At 36.9% G+C, this 25,587-nt stretch overlaps 1 protein-coding gene and 1 long non-coding RNA gene across 2 annotated transcripts in view; one reads left to right on the top strand and one right to left on the bottom strand.

The window, feature by feature from the left end:
* zfhx3b (zinc finger homeobox 3b) overlaps positions 1-25,587 on the bottom strand; it is a 271,937-nt gene that overhangs the window by 243,477 nt on the left and 2,873 nt on the right. The window lies entirely within an intron of this gene.
* On the top strand, positions 6,399-6,765 carry LOC144991202 (uncharacterized). Its single transcript, XR_013655162.1, has 2 exons — positions 6,399-6,513; positions 6,628-6,765. It is a non-coding gene; the product is annotated as an uncharacterized LOC144991202 (long non-coding RNA).

Genomic DNA, 25,587 nt, shown 5'->3' on the forward strand with positions numbered 1-25,587 from the left:
CCTTAACCATCAGAGATGTTTGCTTTACCTTTCTACTGCTTTTCAGGCCGGGCTAGTCTCTGTTCTGAAGTAGGTGGAAGCCGAGACCAAGGCTCCTCAGGAAGCTCTATATGTTTTATACTGCCCAAGACCACTGTAGAGCAAAGGAGATGAGGGTATATGTGAAACATAAATCACAAAGTGCCTCATCTTGGGTCACCGGTCACACCAAAGGCCATCAGCAATCTCTATTTGAAGCACAGCATTTGCTGCTTCAGGGCTTTGCTCTCTGGCCTTCCCATAAATCAGCATGCAGCATCTAACCCATCACATCCTCTTTTCTATAACCCTACCCCCTTCCAAAAGCTTAAAATGCAATATAAAATTAAAATTATAGTACTGTGTCAGTCTTTGAAGCACCATGGAATAAAATGAGATGCCAAAATGTAAAAAGTGAATGCCTGGGTACAAAACTTTATTACGTGCATACAAAAGCTTTAGGTAATTGATTTTATTCCCTTGGTAACCCTCTCAAACAAACAAATCCTTTCAACAACTGTTCTTTTGGGTATTTTTTAGTCAAAATCATGCCTACCTCTTCACAAAAAACAAACAAATGTTTTAAAACAAAAGCTCTTTCAAAGCTTCACATAAATTTGTTTCACAGTATATTCAGTTAAGCAAAGTTATTGATAAAGAACACACACTATTTTGTTGACAAAAACAAAAATTACAGTATGTGTTACAAATAGGGTAGGTTAATTTAGTTAGTTTTATCTTAGGCAGTGAGAACAAACAAATTTACAGTTGGGATTCTATCTGGGAAAATGAACTGCATCCACTGCTTGGCACAGTGCAGTCAGAGATTATCTCACATCAGGGCTTTAGAATGTGTTTTTCATGATGCATGCTAAATCAAAATAAGTTCTTTTAAGTGGATTTGGGGGAGAATGACCACAAAAAAGACAAGAAATACTTGAATTTAGGCTTACAATGCACATAAAATTAAAAATTAAAAAACAACCATCAGTATCCCTTAACTCTAGTTTATCACGAGGAACATTTAGTAACTTTTAAAAAGAGTTTAAACTCCAATTACATTAAAAAAACGTATTTATTTGTGATGATGTGTTGAGATAGAAAAGTGACTGAAGGATTTCTCTGTCATCCTGTATATGAATAAAGACAACAGTAATGTTTGAAACTTGACTGATGCTGGAAAATTCTATGTTCATCACAAGTCCAACTTGACTTATGATTCAAATACAGCCCTCTGCAATTTTTATATGGCTATAGTTTGTGGAAGAAAAAAAACTTTTACTTTAAAGTATGAATTGCAAACTAGTTTTTCTTGTGCAAATCTGTGTAAATTATAGGTCTTTTTTCAGTTTCTTAAAGGTATGAAGCCAGTAATCCTGTCAAGTATTTTTTTTTACCTTTTTTCTCTCTGCTGTATAATTTCTTTTCCTCTTTACACATCAATCACTCAACCTATGAAAGGCTTTTAGAGAATCAGAAGCTAGGTTGGAGTGTTTTCCACACTTTGATGATTCTTCACTCTAAAATCATTTAAAAATAAATAAAAAGCAAAACATATTTAGTTACCAAGTCAACCCAGAATCCTTCAAAAATCTTTTTTTTTCCTTACTTTGACATTTTTATGTTAAGACTGTATGTTTTTCTAATTAATTATTTTTTTCCATTTAGCAAAAGAAGCTAAACCTTTACAGACATTTTGGGTGAAATACGCTTAACCCATCCCTAACATGGGTGAATGTATCAAACAAAAATTGAGGAAGTGAAAAGAAGAAATAGGATTTGCAACCTTGTAAAACCTGCTTCAAAATGGCAAATGGCAAATATCCACTGGGCAAATATCCATCTTAAAAAAAACAAAAACACAAAAAATAAAGAATATTAGAAGCCTGAGACAATAATTCTATTCTATGGTTCCGCTTTTAAGAATAAAAGGTCATGTAGTATGCTGCTTCGAAACAGTCTTTGTTCTCCTTTCCTGTCAGGCTTGTGTTGCTCAAAGTGTGACTGCTCTCTGTCTTTTCCATTCCCTGCCTTTCTCCTCAGGTGTCATAATGGCCACAGACCTGGACTAGATGGAGGTGAGATGGTAGTAATAGAGTCCACTGGGAGCAACAGGGGGGTGTCACATGTAAGGCTTTGCTGTGTCACTAGAGAACAGCAAGCCACAGCTCTGCAGGAGAATGCTTTACGATAAGGGAATTCTGTAGGTGATACATACAATTTCATGACATCCAGAGCCCGCGCTGGTTCATATCCAAAAACTGCTTACGCTTGAATGTTTGTTTGTGCTCAAACCAGGTAAAAGGAATTACATTAGACACTGTAAAAAAAGTGTAGCTAAATTCTTGTAACATTAAAATTTGACTCACATGAGGTTCAAATAAAAGAGGAAAAATGGGAAGGAAGACAATATTCCCCACTTTCTACAGGTTTAGGAGCATTTTTGTAAATGCTAGGATTCAATAAATGTGCAGCAAGAGAGATTAGGATATGAAAAAAAGCATGTTTTATATATGCAATATAGAACACTCACTAGGCAAAGTCTTAATCTGTATCTTATTTATAGATTGTTCAAGTCAAAAGATCTATTTGAACTGATTGAGGTGTGTTTGTTAAGGAGTGGTGTAACCCTTGTGCTATCTTAGATGACCCCACCCTTACATTGAGTGTTCGCCCTACCATGACAAAGGTGGATAAAGGTGGAAAGATTTCATGTAATCCGTGGACACCAGTGAAGATCACAAATCATTGAAGAAAAAAGGTTCAGCGCACTTTCTAGTGGGTCTAGATGACCCAACTCCCAATGTTAAAGTGCTTAGGATAGCACAAGGATTAAAGCAGTAGAGAACCCAGCTCACGCAAAAATATTTCATGAAAAAGAGCTTTTCTCTGTATTTAGGGAACACTTCAAATGTTATTCTCTTTTAATTCACAATTAGCATTCCCAGAATTTGTACAAATTTTGTAAAGCTTGGACATTTGCATTCCAAGAAGGGTATGTGGAAGCAAAGGACTGCAGAAAGTCCATCCGATTAAAAACGTAAAATATAAAGAACAATGTGGCTTTATTTAGGACAAATGCATTCTATTGTAACTAGATTTTTTTAGGAATTGTAACATTGATAAAATACAGAAAATTTAAAGAAAATATTGAGAAATTCTTCTAAACAAGCTAATGTAAAATAACATAAACTGAAAGCAGATTCAAAACATTAAAACAAATAAAATGCTTGGTATGCCTTGAATGCAAGTGCTTAAATATTGTCTAAAATTGAATACACCGTATTGATTCAGACTTTATCATAACAACATAATTACAACCTGTTCATCAACATAAATGTATTGACTTTTCAGTGCTGTTCGGGTTTTTTGATTTGGTTGCATTTGTTATTTGACTCGTCAACCTCGTTCTTGTTAATTGCTCACACTTGGCCTCAGTTTAATGACCACTCCAGCTGCTAGTTTTGTCATCCTTTCAGTTGACATAAGTTTTCCTAGTATTCACTTCTTGAATGTCAGCTCATGCCTGTGTTTCACATGTTCTTTCACTTTGTTTCTTTTTAATTTGTTCAATGTTGCTTTGTTTATCAGAGACCAGTGCTAATCAGCCCTGTTCTCCTTTACATTTTTGTATTTATTATTTTTTATTTTTGTCATCCATCTTCTGTAGCAATCTTTGTTGTTCCCTTATACAGCCTGTTTTTCTCAGTTTGTTTAAAAAATTGCACCATGGTCTGTGATGACCAATCAATTAAACATTGGCCCACCAAAATCGGAGGAAAAAATACCATATCAGCTTTACAGAAATTATCTGTTGAAACTCCAGCCATAAATGGATAAGCTATTGTAAATGACATGAGCAGCAATCTCTTTTTGATGGTAGGCATTTGTAGTAACAGTGTTGATCTCATGTTTTTTCCCAACTCATACTTTTATATGTTTTTATTTGGGAGAAAACCGGCTCCATTTACATTGCAAAACCATGCATTTAATTCCAAAACCGTTACTTTTATTTAGGTCAAATGTTGGGATTTTTTCCAGCTGTTGCCATGACAGTAATAAGATTTCAGGAGTTTTATAGAAAACAACTAAGAAAGCGAATAATGTCTTGCAAGTACAAAATATTTGTATAATAGGCTTCATCTTATATCCATCATTAGTTGTACAACACAATTGACCAGAAGAGACAACAAGATGAGAAGACTCAGAGTGAAACCGTGCTTGTGTTTTAGCTCCCACTGGGTGTTTCACATTTGTCTGATCTTTCTAAAAAGGCTGCAGAAAGTAGGGAACACAGAGCAAAGTAAAGCAGTATGAGAAAAATAATCAGTAAGAAAGTGGATTTAAAAGCATTTTTCCATCCTACTAATGCTGGACATCAGATGTCTCATTTCACAACTGCAGCTCAAACGTTTCCTGCACGGTTTTCATAATTTTGTATCATTGAGGAAAGCCCAGATGCCGTGTGACAGTGAGAGGAAACAAAGTTAAAAGCAAACTCATCAGGGAAATCAGTTTAGAGTGAGCGTTCAAGCTTCATTTTCCAGACTGGGTGTCTTGGAGCAAATGCCGTCTTCATATAGGATGCGTAATGAGCACCTGTACCCTCTGGGTGCGTGCAGCCATCGCTGGTATCTCCGCCGTGCTGTGATAAAACCACTCTTATCAGCATGTATCTACACTCACCTTATCAGCTTTCACAGGTGCAATAACAGAACTGGACACCACTTCACCAACATCAAAAGAAAAACGTCAAACGTCATGATTAAAAACATTCGAGCGCTGTTTCAGTCTCGCAATTACAAGCATTCCAAATGATGTCAATCTTTTCATGGAGACGTCAACTTTACCACTTCTACTTTAGTGGTGAAAACATGTGGAAGACTGCACTTGGCAAACATGAAAATATAATACAAACATAAGAAATCAAGCATTTTCCCTTGTGAAATAGTTTTGTTGCAGTTTCTCAACTAAGAATCCACTGTTAGCGTCAACTGAAAGATGTCAATACAATTCTAAAGCTACGTTCACATAACCCTCAGCAATGCATGTTAAGCCAACCGCTTCCAATGAATGAGAATTCTTTGTAAGTCTTCTGCATTCAAAACTCTCGCGTTGACACATCGTAAAAGAAAAGAGTGTGTTTTTGGTATGTCCTCAATTGCATGTCACGTGCCTGGTGTGGACGTAGCATAAGAGTCAAGCAATAGACCCTCTTAACTATTGTTGCCAGTCTCATCTTTGCCCCCCACTCACCGACTCTAAAAACTGTTGGTTGCAGTTTTAATAATGGCATAAGAAAATGTTTTTTTTCCAAGAAAATTACTTTTCTACGGAGCCCGTGTCCTGACATTAAGATAAAAAAATATATCTTGTTCCCACAGATTAATATCTTGTTCCCACAGGTTATTATGTCGTTCGCACGAAATACTATTCCGTTCCCACAAGATACTATTCCGTTCCCTCGAAATGATTAACTCGTGCGAACGCAATAATTATGTCGTTCGAACGCAATAATTAATTCGTTCGAATGCAATAATTATTCACGTCATAAGTCATTCACGCGGATATGCTCTTTGTACGCCGGCAAAAGCCGCTTTCAGCGGTAACTTCCGTGTCTCTGTGACCCATATTCGTTCAAAAATGGAACATGAAAAACAAAAATGATCACTTTATTACCGTCTCAATAAATATAAGAAAAATATCAAAAGATTTATGATAACTAGGCTGCTTTGTCAAACGATAGCAGCTGCTAGGCTAGCTCCGCCGCAGAGCTCTCTGTCTGATCATGTATGCCGGCATTTGGGCAACTGGCTGGTCTGTTGTCAGACAGCTGATATTGTAGTTTAGGGTCGAATAGGAATAATAATATTCAGGACTTGTCTTTTATTAACTTTAGCAGTCAGTATCTTTACATTCGAAGGCTATTAGGCTACATGCTAACTGACTAGCCGATCATTTCCTGTTATTAATTTACGTCATAGATTTTCAGCAGATACCTTCACATTTCTGTCTGTGTGTGTCTCATTACATTGCATTGAAGACACGGAGGATGTTTAGAGAACAGATTTATTTATTTTAAAAAGCACAGAAGCATCCATCGTATTCACGTTCATTCACATTATGATGATCTGGTACGCCCTCAGTCATCTTGCTGCAAAAGCCGCTTCCTGCCGCTACTTCCGTGTCTCTGTGAGCATTCAATAGGGGTAAAAATAAAAGCAAGAATGGTCGATCTGTTATTTTCTCGATGAAAATCTGAAAAATATCATATTAAGCTGGATGCTTCGCCTAAAGCACTTACCTTTAGCTTGTAGCATAACAACAATAGCAGTACGTCCCGTTTCCCAGCGTGCTTTGCTACCAATTTCTGGCCAATCATTGGTCTTGTTGTTAGACCTTGGTCACAGGGACACGGTGATTGGCCAGTGATTAGCAGCAAAGCACGCTGGGAAACGGGACGTACTGCTATTGTTGTTATGCTACAAGCTAAAGGTAAGTGCTTTAGGCGAAGCATCCAGCTTAATATGATATTTTTCAGATTTTCGTCGAGAAAATAACAGATCGGCCATTCTTGCTTTTATTTTTACCCCTATTGAATGCACACAGAGACACGGAAGTAGCGGCAGGAAGCGGCTTTTGCAGCAAGATGACTGAGGGCGTACCAGATCATCATCATCATGTGAATGAACGTGAATACGATGGATTCTTCTGTGCTTTTTGAAATAAATAAATCTGTTCTCTAAACATCCTCCGTGTCTTCAATGCAATGTAATGAGACACACACAGGCAGAAATGTGAAGGTATCTGCTGTAAATCTATGACGTAAATTAATAACAGGAAATGATCGGCTAGTCAGTTAGCATGTAGCCTAATAGCCTTCGAATGTAAAGATACTGACTGCTAAAGTTAGTAAAAGACAAGTCCTGAATATTATTATTCCTATTCGACCCTAAACTACAATATCAGCTGTCTGACAACAGACCAGCCAGTTGCCCAAATGCCGGCATACATCAAAGAGCTCTGCGGCGGAGCTAGTGGTAGCCTAGCAGGAGCTATCGTATGACAAAGCAGCCTAGTTATCATAAATCTTTTGATATTTTTCTTATATTCATTGAGACGGTAATAAAGTGATCATTTTTGTTTTTCATGTTCCATTTTTGAACGAATATGGGCACAGAGACACGGAAGTTACCGCTGAAAGCGGCTTTTGCCGGCGTACAAAGAGCATATCCGCGTGAATGACTTATGACGTGAATAATTATTGCGTTCGAACGGATTAATTATTGCGTTCGAACGACATAATTATTGCGTTCGCACGAGTTAATCATTTCGAGGGAACGGAATAGTATTTTGAGGGAACGGAATAGTATCTTGTGGGAACGGAATAGTATTTCGTGCGAACGACATAATAACCTGTGGGAACAAGATATTAATCTGTGGGAACAAGATATATTTTTATATCTTAATGTCAGGACACGGGCTCCGTACTTTTCCCCCTTTGAAATTGGATTTTATTAAACTACTTTAAAAAAAAAGTTTGAAAAAAAATCATTTAGTGTGTCTGATTAAAATTCAGCAGTATTTACATTTAAAAGCATATTTTGTCCAATTTAAATTGAAAATTTTAATAGAACATTGTTTGACGCACCATATATGTTACTTTTACAATCAAATGAAAAATTGTCAGCTTAGCTTTATGTCCTCATTACTACTTTGAAGTCCATCTCTGCAGAACGAATGATTAAGTGGGTGAGTGGGCGGAGGAAGGTGGAAAAAAACCCAGATTGACCTGAACCCAGACCGTTTTTTTTCTGCAGCTAATTTTTTCATCCTATTTTTCAGCCTTTGAATGACTCAGTCTTTCCTGCTGCGCCCTGCTAAAATTAACTTTCAATTTTCACAACAATACACTTCAAACCAGATGGTAACAATGAGACCATGTCTCACCATGTGAAACTTGTGCTGGCAGTACAAGATATAAGCAGACCAATTCTGGGCCAATTTGAAAACTAAAATTGTAAACTCTGTTCTGTAACTTCTAAAAGAAAAAGACAACAACAGCACTGAGAGAAGAAACGGTTCCCAAATTGGATTTCTTTGAAATAAGCATGTTCTGTCTTAGCGTGACATAGATGGAAAAGGCATATCAGAGGGTAGAGAGGAATACCACATACTGGGTGTTTAAAGATTTCCAGGCTCTCCACATGTGATTAGTGTAACACTTTACAGACCAATTAAGGCTTTTATGGAACCAGGGACCCTTGCAGTGGAAGGGCTGGTTTTAACACTGGTAGGTCGGTCAGTGTTTGTTTGTTTTTCTCCGTTTTCATCCAAAACTCATGACACAATTCTTGAGAAGATGCACCATCCCTGAGATTTGATTAACTACAAAACAGTTTCTTATAAGATCCAACGTACAAAGACGTTCAAGTAAAATGAAAAAACCTCAAATTGACTTCAGAGGTACCGCTTGTGCTATAAAAGCTCCAGGACTTCCAAACGCTAAGAAGAGTGCTTGTATAGCATAGGTAATTTAGGCTAATGTGAAGTGCAGCTTCAGAAGGTGGAAAAGCCCACACACAACAGCCACCAGCAAAGAGGATCACTCCCACGTTAAGACAACAGGCCTTTTCTCTGCTTCTCTCCCCTGGCAGGCCTAATCCTCTTGGTAGAGGCTTGAAACATGCAGGTTTTTACTACACAGAACCGCAGGAGGAGCAGCGTTTTCTCAGCCTGTGGTTTCAGCAGGGAACATGAAGGAGATTTTCTGGGATAATACTGTCATAGCAAAAGAGGCTGGGGTTAAAAGGTAGAAATAATAAAGATGAATAACACTTAGCGCTTCTAATGTCTACTTTTTTTATTTATTGAAGGCAGCACAAACCATTATAATTCATGTTTATTGTGTTTTGTTTTTGTTTTTTATTTGCTACATTTAATTAGTCTCAAAATCATTATTTACTGTCAATAAAAAGACACTCCAAAAGTTTTTCTGATTTATTTAGGCTATGACATGAAATCACAATAAATTTGACCAAAAAAAGAAACACATTAGATTTCATTATTAAAATGTCTTTTTTCTTGGGTTGTCTGTTTAATCTCAATTTGTGTCTTTCAGAAATTAGTTCTGCCTGTTTATTAACACCTCTAAAGTCATTTTTTTGACTTGAGTGTTTGATACAAGTCAAATGTTTCATGATTCCAATTAAAAAACAATAATTAAAAAAAAAGATGAGACAGCCTCTTAACAGAAATTTAAAGAAACCCAAATGAAACTACTAAAATAACCAACATCAACAGGATCTGGCAAATGACCATAAGTAACTGGGAGTAGATCTACGTACTGGGGGGAAAATCTTGTCAAAAAAGGAGCATGTGTGGTACTGAGCAACACATGTGAGGCTGACAAAAAGTACAAGTTACAGACAACAGGAATAACACAAAATTTGCAGAATAAAACAGGAAATCGTCTCTTTTTAGTGACCAATGGCAAGAAAAACATCAAACAGCCCAGTATTAGGAGACATTTCTCCTCAAAGCATCTTACATGGAATTGTGGATGTGGTGGGTTCCTGTAAGACCCTCTGAGCCACACCCACCTCAGAAATGGAAGCCCAAGAATCTGAACCATAGATCATTACAGAAATAGTTTTGAGAAGTTAGGTCTCACCTTGAGTTCACACAAAATTAGAATTAATGCAATATTGAAAGAAATGAATAAAAAGCAAAAAAAACTACCACAATTTAAGGGTTTAAGGCATTTTAGCTGTTCTTTTAATATAAAAATAGTAACAAAACTTACATGGTGTGTTTACATTGGGGGTTTATTTTACTGATGGGTTCTTGTCAAGCAATTTGAAATGCAAAATTGAAATGCAAAATGTATCTAAATAAAATTAAATTGATTTGATATTCTTAACAATTTAAAAATCTAGATCCTACTACAGAAAACTTCTGAATGTGTTTTTCTTTTTCACATATGCACTGTGCTACACTCTAAAATCTTTTGTGATTTTGTTTGAACTTTTGGCGCAGCTTGGTTAGCACTCTTGCCTAACAGCAAGGAGGGCCCTGGTTCAAGTCCCGGCTGGGGGAGCTCCAGTGCATTTGTGGGTTTTCTCTGGGGACACCTGCTAACATCCACCGTCTAAAAACATGCTTCTTTGGTTAATTTGTTACTCTAAAATTGTCCCTAGGTGTAAATGTGATTGGGTGTGTGATTTGTGCCCTCGCGTCAGACTGGCCACCTGTCCAGGAAGTTCCCTACCTATGTCCACGAGTCGCCGGGATAGGCTCTGGCAGCCTCATGACGCCGAAATGGACAAAATGGGTTTAGAAGATAAAGGTTTGTACTTGTGTTTTAGTTTGGTGAAACCGTTGTTTGAGGAGAAGAATTAAAGAATGAAAAGAAGAACATCAACAGTGGCATCTAGATGCTGTCACTCCTTTGAGAGACTTCATGGTGCTTTTCTTTAATGTAGAGAAGTATTCAGAAGACATTTGAATGTTTTTTTTAACATGTAGGCACATTATTATACAAGTTTGGAATAAGTTTATTAAGTTTAATTGGAGGAAGAAGTGTTTTTTATGTTAAATGCTTCAATTTGCTTTATTTTTTTAACATTACAGTAGCAGGCAGTTCAAGATGAGCAATAAGTAAAGTGAAACACTGGAAACAAAGTCTGTCTTGCTCCAAAACAATAAAAAAAAAAAGCACTGGGTAAGCAGCTTCCTGGCTGGTCATTATATGAGTGACTCATCTCTCAGGACATGAATCAGTATGTAAAGTTCCACCACCTGTAATGAGACAGGGTTTTTATATTGACAATTCCGCTATTAAATGTGATAAATGAGTGTGTGCAATAGTTTGCCTTTTAAAAAAAAGCTAGCAGGTGATTTTCTGCACTGGCTGTAATGCCATACCCTTTAAAACACACCAGGAAAAGGACAAACAAATATAATTTCACTATGATGCTGGCATTCTAGTCATTTTTTTCTTTTAAATACCACGTATGTGTGATCTGGAAAGATTTATGATTTGAAGACGTTGTGCTGTGGAATATTCCCTCTGACATTTAAGACAGCATTTACGTGGAATGTGCCCAAACAAGAGGCTTAGAGACCTATAAATAAACACATATATGTGGTGTGTGAATTTACTCCTACAATGACAGAGCAGCAGGCCACGATGTTTACACCAGGGGCAAGAGGCAGGTGAGGCTGTTTAGTGGAGACGCTCACTTTTCTCCGTCTGCGCTGCAAGGTGAGAAGTGTGACTGTGTTTCATTTACTCTCTGTCCCTCTGCAGTACAGTTAGCTATCAACACTTTGTGAGCGGAGATGCATTTGTGTGTGTGTGTGTGTGTGCAGAGAGGAGATGTTCTTGGTTTAGACCACAAAAATCATTAAAGGCGCTAAAGTTCTTGCGCCCTTTATTTTGCCAAGGCTGATCAATTTCAACTTGTCATTCCAAGCTTGCTGTCAAAAAGAGATTTGCAAATGGAAACCATTTTAGCCTGATCTAGTTAAGATTTGCAAAATATTTGGCGTTCCCTGTCAAATAATACCAGCTGGGTTTTTCTTTTTCTTTTTTACCTTATTGCTCTCTTTTTTTCCTGCTTAGATTTCATTATCTTGTTTCCATGATGCAACTGCCTCTGCTTCTTCAAAATATGAACAAAACTATTAGATTCTTTTTGGCTTTTACCTTACTTTTTTTGATGGATGGACTACCAAGTTTGTTTTGGTTTTTGTATGACTATGTAGGAATCAAGTTGTTCAACAGTTCTTTCTGTAGCTCATGATATGGTGAGCTGAGGACTTGGGCCTCTGAATGTTAAGACAGAAATTTCTGCTGCCCTTTAACAAGCAGTAAGCTCGTGTTTTTACCACCTGCACCAAAACTGTGGACCATTTTAGTACATTATGTAAAACAAGCCCCTTCTGTGTCTTCCTTCAAAACACAACTTTAAAGCCTTTTTTATTCTCTGACCTTCAACCTAACAGGAGTTTGTGTACTGCTTTTTTGTCTTTGGTTTTTATCATTGTTTTTCAGATAAACTTATTTATTTGTTGGTGTTTCTTTATGACTCATTGTACAGTTGTTGATTTTCAATACCAGAAATATCTGCAGCCCTTTTTTTCAGCTTTAGTAAGTTGACACTGATGCACTGCAAGGTTATTTGTTAAAAACCACAGGCAGATAAGGCTTTTGTTCTGAAACGTTTAAAACGTTTACTTTCATTGGGTCTGGGTTGTTCTTTTGTAGAACTGCCATTTAAAATTTTAAAATGTTTTTTTTTTGCTTTTCATTTTAATTTTTTTACATTTTATTGTCTTTAAATCCAAGCTGCTCTTACTTAAAAAAAGCTAATTTGTCTTTATAAATGAATGTTCTCCTACAACATTTACTTTTATCGTGTGTTTACTTGACGATACAGTGAAATGGGTTTATTAACACATCCACCGTAGCAATGCCCGCCCCTACTCACCAATGAGATGATGAATACCCATGTCAGGTATCTTTGATCAATGAGATTCTGGAACCGATTATGTTTATATTAAGGTGAATTTCTAGGAAAGTTAAAGTCATGTAGTATCCTTGCTCTTTAGATTCTCATTATTTGACTTGACGTAGACTTTTTCTGGAACCCTCAGCTCTGATAATAAAGTTATTAAAGTAAGATTTTAGTAAAGCTCGTCATCCACTCATAGAAAATGTATAGTTAGCTCATTTGTCTTGATGCTGATGATCAGGAGGATGGATAATTGCTCCTGAGAACCAAGATGTTGTTTTCTGCAAATTTATATAAACATTGTATCATCTGAAGTGAACACTACAAGATTGGCAGACTGATTAAATCCATCTATCCATCCATCAATCCATCCATCCGTCCATCCATCTTTATAAACCCACTGAATCCCTTTTGTGGTCATATGGTTGCTGGAGCTTATCCCAGCTACTGTTGGGCAAAGGTGGGGTACATCCTGGTCTGATTTCACTCAAAGATTGTAAATCAACACAGATGTATTAGCCTAATTAACAAATGTGAATGTGTAAATGTAAAAAAATAAATAATATTTGTCATTTTTTTAATATAGCCAGACAGCTCATACTTGTACCAGCAAAAAAAAACAAAACAAAAAAAAAACCTACCAGTAAACTCTTCCAAAAACAGATTTGATTCTTTCTTGAATATAATAACATTAATGAATGTGATTCATTACTCATTACTTAAAAGAAAATAGTATTTTATTTTTTCTATGATTAGATTTGTAAGAAAAAAGTGCATGCATGGGTTTACGTTGCATTAAATGTAAACCCAATGTCATCTTTGAGGGTCAAAACAATAATATAAATCCTTTTGTAGAGTGCACAATAACTGACAGCTGCACATGTAGTGTAGCATGAGCTAAAATAATGTGGCCACCAATAACAAAGACATTGACTAGACTAGACATTATCCTAATCCCATGCAAGGACATCAGTTTGACCAAATGTTCAGCATTTTCTTGGCACGTGCATCCATTTAACCCAACCTTCACCTCCTCTCCAAACTCAATAAAAACCAGCAATGAACGTGTAGCAGAGCCTCGTGCTCCACTGGATATGACAATAGCATGGCCTGCCAGAGTGCAACACACAACAACCCGCACTACCAAATTAGACCAACCACTGAGCCAACTGATAAAGGGATGCTGAGATGCAATTACCATAAAAGCTGTCTCTCCCCTAACTACCACCTCTCCATGTACACCCCACAGCACCCCTGACCTCCATCTGCCTCAGAAAAAATCCTCACCTCATATACACAATTTTCCCTAAACAGTTCTATTGTGTCACACACTTCTGTAGCTCCACTGGAAGCAGACATGAATTAATTTGATGAGCTTGAATGTGAGTCAGTCTGGTGCCACAGAATATGAATCATGAATTTCCTCTCGTGCCGCAGAGGCCTTCCTCGAACGTCACTGATGCCGAATTTGTAGAGACACATTAGTTCTTTCAAGTCAAATCATGCTTGATTGAGATTTCTGTGATTTAGCACCAATTTCTCCCACTGAAGCTGTCTGTTTGCCATTTGCTCTTGTTTTTGTATGTTTTCTTACTTTATTGTGGGATATCTTAAACTACTGAATGCACCTTTTAGACTCAAGGTTTCTGTAGAAACAGGAAAGATGATAGGAAACAAAGAAAACACTTTGGTAGAATTGTAGCAATGTTTACCTAAAGGGGAGAAAAAACACAACTCACAAGTAACCTTTAGTTGGTGATTAACTTGATCACAAACTCTGTTCTATGAGCAGATGTATTTTTAAAATATACTATGAAAACAGCTCTCATCAGTTATGCATGTTTTTGAGCTGCACATCTGAAATGACTTCTCACAGTATTTTACTTTACATACTTTACTTTAGTGACTTACTTTACATTATTTTATTTGCACCTGACCAGATATTCATGCAAAATAATAAAACTTTGACAAGTCAAAGTTTAAAATTACAACATATAATTTAAGGAATTGAATAATTGCATGTAAAAAAAAACCATCAGCTGAATGCTGAAACACAGAAACACAAGAATAAATTAAGCTTTTAATGGAAAATCGGCTCAACATGAAAAGAATAAAATCCTTTCCAGCAAATATTAGAAAGAATCTTGGATGAAAAAAATACCTTATTTATAGCTGGTGTCTCATCAACTCAAAAAGAAGAAAAAAAATCCCTGCTTTTATAATATTAGCTGACCCCGTAAGCTTTATTAAAAATCTAGATCTCCAAAGTTTCAGTTACCTCCTTTATATTCCCTTTTGCTCAGTTCTTTAAAAAATTTGAATATTTGAAATTGAATCTTTTTTTTGCCATTTCACATTCACTCCCTTAACTATATTATAAATTATATAGCTATTTCATAATTCAAATGAAGAAATCAGAAAGACAAGGAGTCATTAACACCTTTTGCCAGGTGTAACAAAAAAAAGTGATTCATTAGAGGTCTGGAAAAAATGTCCTCTATCTGTGATAATAATTATAGCACTGAAGCAAATTATCTTACAGGTAGAGTCTTCAGCTCTTTGTGAACAGGACCCACTGAAGCTCCAACAGAGCAGTCAGAAGCCTTAATTACAGAGTGCATATATTACTACCCATCAGCTCCAGCTTCTGCAGTATTAATTATACTGTGCAACATTCATTTTCTTCCACCCATTTTCTTCAGGCTTTGCTTTTTATTAAGTTAACTTTTCTCACTTCTATTCCGAGCCATAAATAGCACATTTTCTAATTCACCCAATTATGGCTAATACCTGGCAATTCAGAGTGGAAATAACTCAGCACACAAAGTCATTTGATAGTGTCAAATAACACAGCAAATGTGAGAAAATTAAAGTACGATTGCTTGATCTGTTAATGTTTGAGTGGGGAGATGTGTTACAACGAAATAACGAATAATAATAACATTTTGGTACATAGGTATGTTCAGATTTCAAACAAGAGCTGAGTTGTATCCACAGACTCCTTTTGGGCAGCAAAATATCTGATTCAAACAAATGATAAGTTAAATACCAGACTCACAATATCAGGAAATTGAACAAATTTGCCTGTAAACAGGACTTTAAAAGGACTAAGCTTTAGATTTATAGCATTAGCTATGTACATTGGCTATAGATGTTGTGCCTTTACACATTGCCTCCAAGCAATATATTAAAAAAATATTTATTTTCAATTTATAAATCATTCATTTGTAGTCTGTACATGATCAATCGCAAACATTTTTATTGATAAATGTGTAATTTCTGCTTTGCAGGACAACCCCTCTACACCTAAACATTTTGTGCAAGTAAGAGCAAAGCACATTTCAGCAGAAGTCCTGCATTGTGATGCTCGCTCTGATATTGTTGTGGTCACGGTCTGAGGGCATGTGCAGTGGATGTGTAGAGATCCAGCCAGGGGAGTTAGAGAAGAAGGGGTGGAGTTGAGTTGGGGAGGGGATTGCTGGATGGGCTGAGGGTTTCTTTGAAGTCTGGATTCCAATTAAACCCCTGACTGAGTTCTAAGCGCACAAGAAAAATGACTGAGGTACATGACATGGCCAGGTCCCCTCGTCCAGCCAAGCCTTTCCATTTTAGCCTCTTTGTCTCCCTGCAGCTCCTAATATTTATGATCACCCCTCCTGACACCACCTCTATATACAACCTGCACCCCACCATCATCACCATCACCCAGCCAAATTGAAAAAAAAAACATTAAATAAATAAGTACAGAAACTGGATGGCTATGACTGAAAGGAGATCCACAGACAGAAAGTGAAAAAGAAAGGGCATTCAGAGCATGTAGAAAATAAAATAAAAAGATAGGAAGAAATGCTGAAAAATCATTGAAAAATAAAATACTGTTAAGGAAATACAAAACAATGAAAACACTGATCAGAATACAGGTATTTATAGCTTCGCCTCTATTTGCAAAACTGGTGTCAAATCAAATTAAAATATAAAGATTAAACACAACAAGGCTCGGTCTGTGTAACTGACGGAGACAAGCTTCTCAGAAGGTGCATTTCATGTCAATAACAAAGCAAATTATTTCTCAAAATTACAGTATACTTTTTTTTCCTCTTCTAAAGGGAAAATACAGCAGTCAAATTCTCATTCTTCCTTTGATGAGTAATTCCTAGAAAAACATTCTACTAGCACATCTGATGAAAGATAATCATTTTACTCAACAAAGCAATGCAACAGCAGTAATTTGCAGTGATTTTCTGGTGTCACCAGTTAGCCCCTCGCAGTAAAACGAGATGCATGCAATGGAAGCTGGAGGACAATGCCAATATGACTCTGAAAGCTTCATGAGACATCTGTACAAAAACTGGAATCAGGCTGTTACTCCTCACAGTTTTGCTTTCTCTGCAAAAAAAAAAGAAGTTGGTAAAACAGCAAAGGTTCCCTCTTGCTGGTAGATGTGTTTTTCTTAAGAGTGAAAGGAGAGAAATTTTGGATTTCAAAGGCATCAAACCTGCAAGCCAACCATAGGAAATACATATCCTATGTGGCTGTAAGTCTGCAACACACTGCGTTTTGTGTTTTTATTGCTGCACCTTTCACACATGAATTCTATTCTCTCATACACTCTGAACAATGCGGACGGGGTAACAATGCACACTCTATAATTCATTCGGTGTTGAATTTCATTTCCTTTGCTCTTAAAAAAACAACAGCACTCCAAACACCCTCACCTTGCACCACACACACAACAGAGTACAACGTGCAAAAGAACCTGCATGCATTGTTTCTCTTGAATCCGAGCAGTCAGACACATAAGTCAAACACACAAACCAAATACACAAACATGCTCTACAATTAAATATAGAAAAGTGTCAGAAAGAAATGGTCAAATGTTTCCCCAGAGAATCTGAATTTGATTGATAGCAGAAAAAGACGAACGGTGGATAAAGCAAGACTGAGAGCCAGCAACCTTTCATCACACTGGAGGAAGACAGCGAGCGGAGGGGCAAAGAATAGGAAGTATTTCAGAATGATGGGTGACATAAACAAAAAAGTTTATTCACATTATCTTTTTTTTTCTAAGTTGCAAAATTCGGAGCTGGTAATTCTTGATGGTACTCCCTGCTGACAGATTTATTTTGTTTTATTTTCCAACCCATTCAATGTGCTTGTGAAATACTCTTACAACCAAATGAGATCATTATTTTAGTTTCAATTACAAATCAGACAAAATGCAGAAAAAAACAGGATTAAAATCTCAAACTTGGAACGAAGATTCATGTCCCCAGGGTCTCAACTCATCTTCCAAAATTTTTCACCCCTTGTCCCCTTTCTTAGTTTAGATATTTTTCCTTTTATCTCTTGATGTTTTAACTTTTTGAAGACTTTTCTTCAGTCTGTATAAATGGACCTCTTTTCTGTCTCCAAAGTGAGCCTCCTCCCATCAGAGACATGGCACTTGGCCTCAGCTCCATGACAGAGAGCAGTCTGTCAGTGCGCCTGTGAAAGCCAGATAACCCTTTGATGGAGAGTACCGGTGGTTACTGTTGTCTGCGCACACCACCTTCTCTCCCAACACATATGAAGATTTATTGAAGGAGAGGGCTGAGCAGCAGGAGCCTGCACTAACATGGCAGGCCACGATGGCAACAGGAAAGGAGGCAGGAAGAACAGAGGCAGGGGGTAGGCGCACCAGGGGGCGATGGGAGCTCCTCTGACCTGCCTATAGAGGACACAGTGCTCAGTTAGGCCTGCCATCATTATCCCCTGTTGGGGAGGACAAATAATCAAAGGGCCTCTCTTCCCCATCAAACAAAGAACAGAGGGAAAAGGTGAAGCAGAAGTGTTTTAATGACAATATACAAAGATTTGTACTGTCACTACTTTTTAGCACCTTTATAAAAGCCTATTCAGAAACATTTTACTGAACAAATCAAAAATCTGAAGTTACGCACTACAAATTGTAACTAAGTTTATTCTTCCACTTCATTTGCTCCACTCTGTTGCATATAACACTTGTTAATACTTGGAAGATTAGTACAAAGATTGGGGTAAAGCAAAGGAAATACATCGAAAAACAAAGACAATGAAAGACAGACAATGCACTTTAACAACAAATAGTGCCCTCTTCTGATCATGAGCTACAGAATATAGATTGTCTTCTCTCTGACCATCAAAACTAGACAGTGGACAAAAAATAAATAAATAAATAACTAATAGCAGGCCATCTTGCTGCTTTGCATTTCTGTAATCATTCCTTTCAAGCAGCTAACGCACAAACATGTTGCATTGCTCTAATTAACATGCCAGACATGCCAGAGAAATCTTGGTACATCAGAAAACATATTATAGAAATCTGTTGGACAGTCATCCATTGGTCAAAAAAGTAAAATACTTTCTTTGAACAAACTTTGATAGATTTCTGACCCACACGTCATCCACAAACCAGGCAAAAATGACAAAGGAAAATAAAATTTCACTTTGGCTGTTGATTTATCTTACATCTGTATTTAAAAGAATTAAAGATATATACAAATACATATACATTAAAAAAGTTTTTTATATAAAACAAAAATGTTGTTGCTGTTGGACTCATAGAATACTATTTATTGTATGCTGGCTCATGTTGGGTGTGCAATAAGAGAAACAATTTACCCAACAGCATATCAAAGGTTGTTTGATATATTTGTTGCGTTTCAATAATTGTTTTATTATTCTTTCCTTTTGCGAGGCCTAGCTTATTTCCAAATTTTACAAATCGACTGTTTAAAAATAAAAACACATTATTTTATTAAAAAGTATGCAAACAAGACTAATTCCCTGAGTTTGATGCATATGACTGACAAGAGGATTTTGATTCATGAACATTAATATAATTCCCTAAGAAATGCAGTAAAGAAAGCATGTAGGATGAGATGTGGAAGGAGCAGGACATCGAGTCAGAACCCTGCACCAGACACACCTACACACTGAGTGAGTCCAACAGCTCTCCTCATACCCCCCCCCCCCCACCCCCCGCTCTGAGGAGTGCAGTAGTGGACCCAAGGACACATGCTGTGTGGCGCCCCCCCTCTCACATCCCTCCTCATCCTCTGATACCTCTTCCATTATTCATATTAAAATACAGACTGATGTAAAGATGAATAATAAATGCAGTCAACACAAAACAAAAGCTGGCAGACCACTGCAGCCAAGCTGGTCACTGGACAAAAAGAAAGAAAAATGTGGCTTCATAGCAATGTTTTTTTTAAGAAGCTAATGACACAAAATCAAGTTTCAGTGCAGGTATTTTTGTTGTTGCTGTTTTTTGGCTTAGCCAAAATTAACTTTTTAAATATAATTTTTTTCTAAACCGAAAATGAAACACCATAGAATATCTAATAGAAGCAATGTGGTTCCTCTCAGATCTCTGAGTGTTTTGTCTCCAAAACTTCAATGCCTCTGTGACTGAAGGAGATCCTCACACTCCCAGTCCCCAACAAAGCAGCCAGATTAAAAATCAAGCTGATACACAGGCCTGAACCAAAGAAGATGGCAAATTTATGTTGTTTTTTTTTTGTTCTATCTTGGCATCCAGGCAAAAAAACGTGGTATATCTCAAAATCCCTACATATCCCATGAACATTTTTCTGGGGTTTGAAGTCCACCAAGAGGACAACTGCTGCTCAGAGACCTTGCTATTACAGTTCATACTCATAAAGTTACAAAGACCCTACCAAAATAAAAGATAAAAAAAAGTTATAAATAAAATTCAATAAAACAATTATTACTCCACTGTGTTTCTTTTTGAAGAAAAAAAATTACTCACACAAAAGGATTTATGCTAAATGTGTTTTCTATAAATTAAAATATTGCTAAAGCCAATAATGTAAATTTTTTAATGAATCCAAACACCCAACAGTTTTTTTTAGCCATTGTATTGTATAATTTCCTACACCGGCCTTTAACAATTATGGTATCTACACAACAAATGTCTCCACAAATATGTAAAATAAAAGCAAACTGGGTGAGGACTGCATTTTGTTTTCAATGTGGTGCTCAAGCGAAGCAATGCTGTCATTCCTGCTTTTTTTTTATTTTTCAGTGTCAGACAAAAAGAGAGGAGAGATGGAGAGGGAGGGATCCTGGAGGATTGGGGGAGGAAAAGAGGAGAGATGGAGGAGCCGCTGACATGCACTTGTCTCCAATCTCTTCGAATCCATTGCACAATTCATCTGCTTTGTCTCTACTGCCACGGCGGAGGACAATCAGACCAGACGCCCATTAGATTCTTCATACTGCCCCCCTATGTATCCCTACCCTACGCACTCATCCACCCCCGACACCTTCTTTTTTTTTTTTTTTCCATGTGACATGCCAACTGAAGGAGAGTCAAGGCAATTCACGAGGCTCCCCAAACGGGGAAATGTCAGAAAGAGAACCCACATCAAAATCATGTTGTCATGGAGATACAGTACAGTCCAGAAATTACAGACTAACATGTAGGCGCTCAGGATGCAGTATACTAATGCTCACTCTTAGGCAATTGCTGTAATAGATTTTTTTTAGACAATCACGTTTTTTTTGTGTGAAAAGTAAGGGTTTTTGCCGGTAAACAAAAACACAGACAAGGGTTTCTAATCGAGCAATTGACATAGAAATTTGTTCCCAGACACAAAAGATATTTCAGAAAAAAAAGACAATCAACTGATATGTAAAAAAAACTGCTAAATAAAATATTTAGGATTCACAGAACTTATAGGATTTCATATTCTGCTTGTATTTAAACCCAGATGTGTCACAGATCTTTTGAAATCCAGGAATTCAATGTAAACCAAAATAAACCAAGATGACTTGTACCTGCAGTTATTGATGTGGATATCGACTTCATTGCCTCACATGGATCCTCAAGAGCTTCTGCTTCAGGGAAAGCATTGCCATTAGATAACTGTGCACATATGCAGTAGTCATTCTTTAGCCAACAGTGTTATTAAAAAAACACCATTCCTGGAATACTCAGCATTTCTTAGATCTGTTACCACAAAAAAAGGGCAGAAAGAGCAGAGAGAACGATAGAAAAATATTGCTCCTTCACATTGGTTGTATGGGCGGCAGCCAGCACTTAGTTTCAGCTTTTGAGTGGAACAAAACCTGATCTTCCCAAGTGCAAGAGGACCCCCCATCACAACAGCAAGGCTCATACTAACCAGCCCTCAGTGGGGTCACCTTATTGAGGTTACTCAGCATTGCACTATATAAAAAAAAGAGGAGATCGAGGGATATTAATGGTAAATGTGGTGTAGTTACTGCTGTAAACCCCGTCTTTGCCCTTCCTCTCCCCTTTGTTTGGCCAGAGGAGCTGAAGGCTTATGGATAAAGGTGCTCCTCAAATCAAGAGACAGGAATAAAGCCAGGAAAAGATAGCAAGCTCTGACCCAATGACAGAAGAGTGGATAATTAAAACACCCAGGGCTCCATAACTGCTCTCATCTATCTCTTCATTCATTTTCCTTCCTTTTCTTTCCTCACAGTCTTCCCCCACACCCTAAAAGGAAAGAAAAACCTCTCATACACGCCCTCAGATAACAAAACATAGAAGACAATGCAGAAGCATTTTGAGAAGACACTGAATTACTACCAGCACGCTCCACCAGTGACTAGCTCTATATGGAAAATTCATGGAGGGGGAAGCGTGCATCGCTCCCACTGGCTCTTTTCCATACGCTTATTTTTCACTTGAACATTTTTAAGGAAAATGAACGAATCTGGTTTTTATTTGATTACTCCGAGACAGTCCACCTCCACTGCCTCATAAAAACGTAAAAGATCTGTTAAAAAATGCTGCCCAACCACTATATACTATAAGAACATATTGTAGCATTTACAAAATGTGGTAAAAGATTGCTATAGCTTCTAATTCAAAATATAGCACACATCAAAACAAAAAAAGGATGAAATAACCAGGAAATAACAGTTCCTTAACTAATTTAATATTGTAGGAAGCATGTATTTATATCATCTATTCAAATAGGAAGCCCAAAGATGACAGGGCATGCGTAACTGTGCGTGTGTACCTCGGTTCCTTTGCCAGGTGATCACAACATTCTAACCTGGACTCACAGCTGTGGGATTTACTCTTTGGCGGGCCACACTGCCCTCTCTTGGTGACTCCATCACATTGCTGCTCAGATCAGCAGTTAAAATCTCCATCTCCACTCCTTTCTTTTCTTGTTTTCATTTTGGTTTCAAACATTTAATCATTCCGACACTTCCAACGAAGTTTACCTCATTGATATCCTAATTTCTCTCTATCTGATATTTCTTTTGTTTCATATTAGAAGAATCCGACTTCTTTGTTTTATTCATGTATTTTGATAACAGGAGTCTGGAAGTATCTTTTGTGTGGTCTCTGACTAAACCCAAGCAAAGCTCCCCAAAGTCCGTGAGCCGGCTTTGAATGAGGAGCTGTAAAAACGGTGCAGTGGCAGGGCAGTGTTCGGCTCACGCTGAAGTCATTACCAGTCTTTGATTTTCACATGCAGTCAGAGCTCAGACCGAAGACCAGCGTGTTGCTCCCCAGAAAGAGCTTCTACTATGTGTTTTCATGTGGTTTGACTGTCTGTTGAGGCAGAGCTGTTTCGCAAAGACAGAGGGCAAAGTGCTAGCCCTGATGTATTTTGAATGTGGTGAAAATGATTTATTAGGGCTCTTAAACTGTCTGTACGATGTCCTTCACACGCAGCTCACCCCCTGTTAGATCCTGCTCTGTATGACACTGTGCTCCTAAACTTATTCCTATGGTTTACAGGGTCAAAAAATGGTTTTGTTTTGTTTTTTGCAAATGTTTAAGATTTTACTGTCAGCATTAGTCCAATGTGTTTTTGTTTTTCATAAAGCATTATGGAAGATGGAGGCTTTCTGAACGGCGCTTTTTCTTAAGCGTCAGTCGAGGAAAAGAGGTCAAAGGGCGTGAGAAAAAGATCACCTGCTGTCCACTAACCCACTTGGTCAACTGCAGGGCTTGTCTGGCCCACTTATTGTGTGGCTGTCCTTGTGTGAGTGGGCAAGTTCTCAGCAAGATCTTTTTAAAACTCAGTAAGGGACTTCACACATGTCAAAGAATCAAGTGAAAGGTCAAATAAAAATTAGATTTTTATCATCAATGTAAATTTTAATTTAAACTATTTTTTATGTAATTCCACTTTTGTATGTTCTGTGTTGAAACAACACTGGTTCACATAATATCAGTAATGACTAAATTCAACATTTATTTTAATTGTAATCTTATAAGCCTTTAACCAGGAGAAAAAAAACGGAATATTTCTACTAACAATTTATTTCTTTACGAGGTCCAATTTTTAAAATGAATAATTTTCAACTTGATAAAGTAAAAAAAAGGGGGGAAATTACTACAATAAATACAAAAGATTACATAGCCTGTCTATAGTATCAAAAAATAGCGCACATTACAGATACATAAAAATTGTCCATAAATGGTTAAAATGCACAGAAGGATCATTAAAAAAAACACACATCCTATCAAACTTTTCTTTGTCCTCAGTATTTTAAAACTCCTTTATCTCCTGTTCTCAAACGCATGCTGTATTTTTGGTATGTTGTAAAAACAAAGTATCTAATAAAAATAGACAGTAGTAAGAATATTATTTAAGCAAAGTTTAACAAAAAGGATATTTAATGGGAAAACATCTTTATATAGGTTTAGCCTAAACAAGGTTGTTTTGGCATTTTTTTAAATACAAATATAATTAGAAAATAATATGAAAACACGTTATAATAGTTATAATTATAGAATTATTATATTTATAGAATTATTTGTTTTCTAAAATTCCACAGAAACTTTACAATTTTAATGGTGGACTTTGTGTCTGTTCAAAACAGAGCGATAACAACTAGTTGGCAGCTCGGGTTCATCATGTGAGCAGCCCAGTTCTCCACACCTGACTCCTTCAGTGGAATAAATTCTGTGACAGTGGAACTAGCCGCTTTAGTTTCCAGAACACCCAGCTCACATGTTTAAGTGGGAAAAAAAAACTCCTGACAGGAATTGCGAATGGAGTCTAAAATAATTGTACATTCTCTTATTTCCACAAATAACATTAGTAACAAATATTTTTATGCTTGAATAAAAGTGGGGAAGGAGTGAAAGGAAAAAACTCTTCACTGCATATTTGTTTCTCCATGAATATGAAGAGGATGATCAGAGCCAGAAAGTGGTCAGGCCCAGAGAAGGCCTTGTCTGCCCTGTGTGGCCTGAGAAACCTTTCAGCAGACACAAACTGGGTTCTCTAATAGGGACAAATTGGTAATGTCGGTACGGGCCAGTGCTGTATGCTGGAAGCTGTGAATTGATAGTGATGCCTAATGATCCCCTTGGGTAGATCAATACCAATAATCCTCTTTCCTGCCTATCCCTCTATTGACTATAGGAAATCTGAAAGAGCAGCAGAGAGATCTCTGGTAGGTCAAGGCAAGAGCTTGTGCTTTCACACATGTAGCACTAAAACTATGACAACTTTGACTATTCATATCCAATTTAGGCAAAAATATCATATATAATAAAACAAAGATTTTTTTTTAAATTGCAGAAACCTTAACAAAGTTGTGCAGAAAAGCTTTAAAACATATAACCCATACCAAAAAATTATTAGAAATGATTAATATTATTAGGCATAGATTCAAAGCTAAATTATAGTAATGGATTGGGGGATTTGATTTTGTTTTTCCTCATTTTACATATTTTTCTCCTCAATTTCAATGACTGGCGGGAGAATTTTTTCATGAACCCTGTGGTCTTAATCCCCAAAAATCTGTGTTAAAATGGGACTTGGACCAAACTAAATCTGTAAACCACAACACCCAAAGAGATCTTGTTACATCATTATTATTTCTGTCATTCAAACATTTAAAATGTTGCTCTTTTTTCCTTCAGAAAAGTAGTTTATATTTGGATTCATAAACACAGTTTTCTCTTCTTTTTTTGCTAATTCTGACATTTAATTTTGTTATTTGTGAATGCTAAATCATACAAACAAAGAAGCAAGGTTTGGGACAGCATTAATAATTAATA

The sequence above is a fragment of the Oryzias latipes genome, chromosome 3 (assembly GCF_053564925.1).
Source record: "Oryzias latipes strain Hd-rR chromosome 3, Olatipes_Hd-rR_3.1".
Lineage (NCBI taxonomy): Eukaryota > Metazoa > Chordata > Actinopteri > Beloniformes > Adrianichthyidae > Oryzias > Oryzias latipes.